The sequence below is a fragment of the Coregonus lavaretus genome (genome assembly GCF_964263955.1).
Source record: "Coregonus lavaretus genome assembly, chromosome: 12".
NCBI lineage: Eukaryota > Metazoa > Chordata > Actinopteri > Salmoniformes > Salmonidae > Coregonus > Coregonus lavaretus.
This window is the reverse complement of record NC_139999.1, coordinates 29450322-29457326: the sequence shown is the minus strand read 5'-3', so window position 1 is coordinate 29457326 and position 7005 is coordinate 29450322.

Genomic DNA, 7005 nt, shown 5'->3' with positions numbered 1-7005 from the left:
CAATTCAGTACTCATCTCGAAAACAAAAGCAATTTAGGTCAAAAGAGTTTATACTAAGAAAGGAAATAGAAAGTCTAACAGAACAGATAGATGGCAATAAAAACTGTAACATAGAGGCTCAGAATAAATTAGAGGAAAAACAAAAAGAAATGGAAAAACTTATTCAAGAAAGATCAAGTGTAATATATTATAAAAATAAAGCAAACTGGATGGAATATGGGGAAAAATGCACAAAATTATTTTTTAATCTTCAACATAGGAATGCTACCAAAAAGAACTTAATGAAACTAGTTACAATTGACGGAGTCACCCATAATTCACCTAATGATATTTTGAAGGAAGAAACAAAGTATTTTAAGCATATGTTTTCTTTTCAGTCGCCTCCATCTCCTCTAACTGAAGCTAATTGTAGAGATTTTTTTTCTATTGATAATGTCAAATTAACAGCCACACAGAAAGACTCATGTGAAGGTGAAATTACAGAGGAGGAACTTCTGGATGCAATTAAAGACTTTAAGTCGGGGAAAACTCCAGGGTTGGATGGCATACCAATCGAGGTATACCAAACCTTTTTTGATATACTAAGAGGACCGTTATTAGCATGTTTTAACCACTCCTATGTAAATGGTAGATTATCTGACACTCAAGAAGAAGGTCTGATCTCATTATTACTGAAACAGGATACAAGTGGAAAATATAAAGATCCAGTCCATTTACAAAATTGGAGGCCCCTTACACTTCAGTGTTGTGATGCAAAAATCCTAGCAAAATGTATAGCGCATAGAATTAAAAAGGTATTGTCGGATATTATTCATTCTAATCAGACAGGTTTTTTACATGGAAGATACATTGGAGATAATATAAGGCAAGTATTGGAAACAATAGAACACTATGGAAAATATGGGAAACCAGGCCTGCTATTCATAGCAGACTTCGAAAAGGCATTTGATAAAGTTCGACTGGAATTTATATATAAATGCCTGGAGCATTTCAATTTTGGAGAATCTCTTATAAAATGGGTCAAAATCATGTATAGTAACCCTAGGTGTAAAATAGTAAATAATGGCTATTTCTCAGAAAGTTTTAAACTATCAAGAGGAGTGAAACAAGGTTGTCCACTATCGGCATATCTATTTATTGTGGCCATCGAGATGTTAGCTATTAAAATCAGATTCAATAATAATATCAGGGGATTAGAAATACAGGGCTTAAAAACAAAGGTGTCATTGTACGCAGATGATTCATGTTTTCTTTTAGATCCACAACTAGAATCCCTCCACAGCCTCATAGAGGATCTAGATACATTTTCTAACCTCTCTGGATTAAAACCAAATTATGACAAATGTACTATATTACGTATTGGATCACTAAAAAATACAATTTTTACATTACCATGTAGTTTACCAATAAAATGGTCTGATGGTGATGTGGATATACTCGGAATACATATCCCAAAGGAAATAAATGATCTCACTTCAATAAATTTTAATAGAAAGTTAGCAAAAATAGATAAGATCTTACTACCATGGAAAGGAAAATACCTGTCAATTTGTGGAAAAATCACCCTGATTAACTCTTTAGTATTATCCCAGTTTACCTATTTGCTTATGGTCTTGCCTACGCCTAGCAAACAGTTTTTTAAAATATATGAGAAAAAAATATTCAATTTTATTTGGAACGGCAAGCCAGACAAAATTAAAAGAGCATATTTATATAATGAATATGAATTCGGAGGACAGAAATTATTAAATATTAAAGCATTAGACCTATCACTAAAATCTTCAGTCATCCAAAAGTTATACTTAAATCCGAACTGGTTCTCAAGCAAATTAGTAAGATTGTCTCACCCACTGTTCAAGAAAGGCCTTTTTCCCTTTATTCAGATTACAATCTCTCACTTTCAGTTATTTGAAAAGGAAATAATCTCCCAAATGTCACTATTTCTAAAACAAGCCATAGAAAGTTGGTTGCAATTTCAATTTAATCCTCCAGAAACGACAGAACAAATAATGCAACAAATATTGTGGTTAAATTCAAATATACTAATTGACAAAAAACCTTTATTTTTTGACAGAATGTTTAAAAAAGGTATAATCTTCGTAAATGATATCATCGGTAGGACTGGTGGAGTTATGTCGCACATGCAGCTAACAAAAACATATGGAAATGTCTGCTCTACCCAAAATTACAACCAAATAATTGCAGCCTTACCGCAAAAGTGGAAGAGGAAAGTTGAAGGGGGAGAAAGTAAGGAACTTGTCTGTCGGCCTTGCATTAAAGAACATAATTGGTTAAGGAAAACTGTGATAAATAGAAAAGTATATCAGTTTCACTTAAGGACCAAAGGATTGACAGCCGTCCCATATAGATTGCAAAATAGTTGGGAAGAGATCTTTGACGTACCAATCCCATGGCATAGTGTTTATGAACTGACACGCAAAACGACACCGGATTCAAAAATTAGAATCTTTCAATTTAAATTATTATATAAAATTCTTGCTACCAATAGAATGTTATTTATATGGGGGATACAATCTTCCCAGCTCTGCAGATTTTGCTGTGAAGAGATAGAATCATTAGATCATTTGTTTTGGTTCTGTCCATTTGTAGCTTGTTTTTGGACACAGGTCCAGGAATGGCTAAAGGATTGCAATATTTACCTGGAACTAACCTTGCAGATAGCATTACTGGGTGATCTGAAAAGTCATAGTCAATCAATCAATAATATAATAATACTTTTAGCAAAAATGTTTATTTTTAATTGACAATCTGTAGAAGCAATGAGAATAGAAAGGTTCAGAACTTTTGTAAAACATCACAGTGTGGTTGAAATATATATGGCAAATAGAAATCCTATATGGATGGTGTTATGAGATAGATGGGAGGTATTGAATAGAGTTGAAGGATGGGACTAATAACAAATAACAACAAATAATAACAAAGATAGCTAATAATGTAAGCATACTGTGTCCATAATAAGTATATAGGTTGTATGTTGGGAGCTTTTGGGAAAGAGCACAGTTAGAAAGATATGGCATTTAGAAGCAAACCGGATGGACATCATGAAAATGATCGGAGAGGTTGAGAGTAGAAGAAGTTCAGGAGCAAAAAAATAAATAAATATATATGTATATATATATATATATATATATATATATATATATATATATGGATATAGAATTATTGTAAAATTAACTCTGTCCATAAGGTGTAGATAGTAATTATAGACCGGAAGTAGAGGCCTGGGCGTTGTTGTTCACTAATTTACTCCAAGTAGGGAAAGGATGGTGGGGTTGAAAAGTAATAAAGGGGAATATATATATATAAAAAATAAAAAAAACATGGGGGATTGGAAGTGATGCAGACAATTACATTGATAGAAGATACAATCTATCTGCAATATTAAGCTGATCCATCCCCCCAGAGATAAAAAAAAGAAAGAAAAAAAAAAAAGAAAAAAAGATACTCAATAAGATAAATTGTTACTGGTCATAATCCTATTCTGTTTGTTTTCGAGACTTTTAGTTAGTCTCGAAGGGGGGAAATGTCGTGTATTAGGATTATGCCTTTGTTAAATGTTTTTCATGAAGAAATGGAATGTTGTTTATCTTAGTTCAAATGTAGCCGTTTGGAGGGTGACGCCCCAGGGGAGACTGGTGATTGGACGAAAGAGGGAGCCACCCATATTCTGCTTTGTTTATAAGTATGGGCTAGTCAAAGAGGGGGCAGAAGCATTCAGATTAATTTGGGACGGCGCTTCTCCAGACACCGCGGGTCTGTAACTTATGCTGTAAACGTGTGATATTAATAAAAGCCTCTAATCACGGTGCAGCCTAAGCGGACTCTTTGTTGACAGCAATAACCACCCACAGCAGACGCGACACTTCAACACATTGGCTGTTAAGCCAATTATACTTTACGTTTTAGTTTATTGTGATGTAATGACGTTTGTTTTTTATGATAATTATTAGGTGGAGGTCGCTAGCTACAGTATAGCCTAGCTTTTAGCTAGCTAGCTAGCTGCTCTGTAAGCTAGCTTGACTTGCTAGAAAGTTATAGAAACAAGTTGAGGAAAAAGTAACTAAATGAAACATGTTTTATTCTCAACTGAAACAATGTTTCTCCTGTCTTGAATGAAAAGGTTATGTTTTACAATCTCCTAAAATGTGATCACTAGACACTAGGCTCTCCTCCATCTTGTCTTGCGTTGTGAAACCCTCCCCATGTTCTCCGTCCAGTAGTGGAACGAGATTGCATGAAGACATACAGCGTAATAAAATACATCATGATGTAAACGGGGCATAAGTCTGAATACCAAATACTGAGAAGTGTGTAGGAAAGCGTGTGTAGGAAAGGCGTAAATTCCTATGTCCGAATCGGCCCCTAACTGTTATGCAGCAACACTATTCTGTGCCAATGAAGAGTCCCTACCTATAACATTCAGTAGGGGATAAATCCTAATTCTAAATCTGCAGTTTATTGAATGTGAAAGTCTGAGTTACGAGCACATACTTAAATTTTCTAGAGGAGAGAAGAGGAGATGAGGAGAGAGGAGAGCTGAAGAGGGAGAGGAAGAGGGTAGAGGATGGAGGGAAGGTAAACATTAGTCCAAAAAGCGTCTACCTCCCCCCACTCACCCGTCTCTCTCTGAGCCCGTTAGGGCGACATGCCCACGCTGCTGAAAGAGAATCGGGTTTCTGATTAAGCCCCGTGAAGTTTAATCTGCGGTCAGGGTCTGTGTGTGTGATAAACATAGTAATCCACAAACAGGAGCCTTTTCTTTTCTATCTCCCCTTCTCATCCCCACCTCGTCATCCTGCCCCTCCGAGTCACCCAATTGTCTCACCCCTCTCCCTCTATTCCCATCACCTCTTTACAGCCAACTTTCTCCTCTTCTCCCTCCTTCATTCTCACTCGCCCCTTACCTCCCATCCCTCCTCCCAATCTCTCCTCCCCTCTTCTCCCCCTCTCTCTCTAATTCAGCATTGCCCCTTGGCTGTACTGTCGGAAGCCTGGTTTATCCTCCTCATTATCATCATGTTAATTTTAGACTCTTATCTCCTTAAAGTGTGTGTTTTGGTTCTGTGTGCTCATAACCCCGGGGCGTGATCAATGTAACACTGGGTAGAGCGACGCTAACTTGTGTTTAGCGTTTGCTTGCGTCAGCCCAGTGTTGCGCTGAACTATGCTGAGTGTAGGATAGCATAGCTTGCATCAGCCCAGTGTTGCTCTGAACTATGCTGAGTGTAGGATAGCATAGCTTGCGTCAGCCCAGTGTTGCTTTGAACTATGCTGAGTGTAGGATAGCATAGATTGCGTCAGCCCAGTGTTGCTCTGAACTATGCTGAGTGTAGGATAGCATAGATTGCGTCAGTCCAGTGTTGCTCTGAACTATGCTGAGTGTAGGATAGCATAGATTGCGTCAGCCCAGTGTTGCTTTGAGCTATGCTGAGTGTAGGATAGCATAGATTGCGTCAGCCCAGTGTTGCTCTGAACTATGCTGAGTGTAGGATAGCATAGATTGCGTCAGCCCAGTGTTGCTCTGAACTATGCTGAGTGTAGGATAGCATAGCTTGCATCAGCCCAGTGTTGCTCTGAACTGTGCTGAGTGTAGGATAGCATAGATTGCGTCAGCCCAGTGTTGCTCCGAACTATGCTGAGTGTAGGTTGGCTTAGCATAGCTTGCGTCAGCCAAGTGCTAGCTAATAGGGGCATCGGTGGCAGGCTGCATGGGAGAACATCAAATCGATCGTTTCCCCCCCAGAATGAAAAGGGAATGGAAAGTTGGGTGCACACACACACACACACACACACACACACACACACACACACACACACACACACACACACACACACACACACACACACACACACACACTGAACAAATGTTGAGTGCATACAGTGGGCACGTGGGGAGAGGTGGCTGCTCACAACCACGCAGCATTTAAATTTATGGAAATGGATCCTGATTAAGTTAGAGAAACAGACAGTGTTGTTATTAAGTCATGAGGTATAGCTGCAGGCTCAGAGAGAAATAGGGAGATCCACACTGGAGAGGGTCAGGGAAATGGGTCACCCTCAGAGGAACACACACAGACAGACTGATTGCTGAATCTTCTTTAAATCATTGATTTACATGTCCCAACCTGCATGCATGTACATACTTTAGGAACACATGCACTTGCATGCATGCAGGCAGGCAGACAGGCCTGTAGGCACACATGCACATACACTCACACACACACAATTGATTTTCTGCTAGTGCCCGTGTTTACACTGATATGAATGATGGCTTTGATGTGTTAGTACCTTGGCCGTTTCTTTGATGTGTGTGAAAGCACATCATTACCCTGTGAACATCTTAATGTGATGTCTCTTCTTAAACCTCAGCAACTGGGACATGAATTATGAGATGTTCAAAGAGTCACACTCAAGTTGGATTAATAGTTTATTTGAAACAATGCCGCTTTTGACCAGATATTGATCTCCTTTAGTGTCTGTGAAGAATCATTTGTCTTGTCTATGGCGTGCTGTGACAAAAACAACACATTTATGCTATCAAAGCAATCACATTTTGGGAGATATTTGCTCTGAAAAAGGACATGGAGGAGAGAGGGAAACGGTACAGCTTATTGACATGTTAATAATTCATAATACAGTGCTGCTTTGGTAATATGGATGGAAACCATGATTCCTCTCCAGGGGGTTCGTTCAGCACAAATACTTATTTAAATAGATTAATAAATAAGTAAGCAAATCAAAAGAGAATAGTGTCTTGTGCCATACTCTTGTCTTATCTTATGGGCAATTCAAAGCAATTCAGAGGAATTTAGAGCATTATAGAAAGCCATCCGAAGGTCTTACTGATGGAGTGCCTGGCCTAAAGCGGCTGTTATGATGCCTCAAACACAGGAAAGAAAACGGTCAACAAGGTTAACACCATTTCTCTCTCAAACGCATGAATACAGAAGGCTACGGCTAGAATAGAATGGAGTAAAATAGATG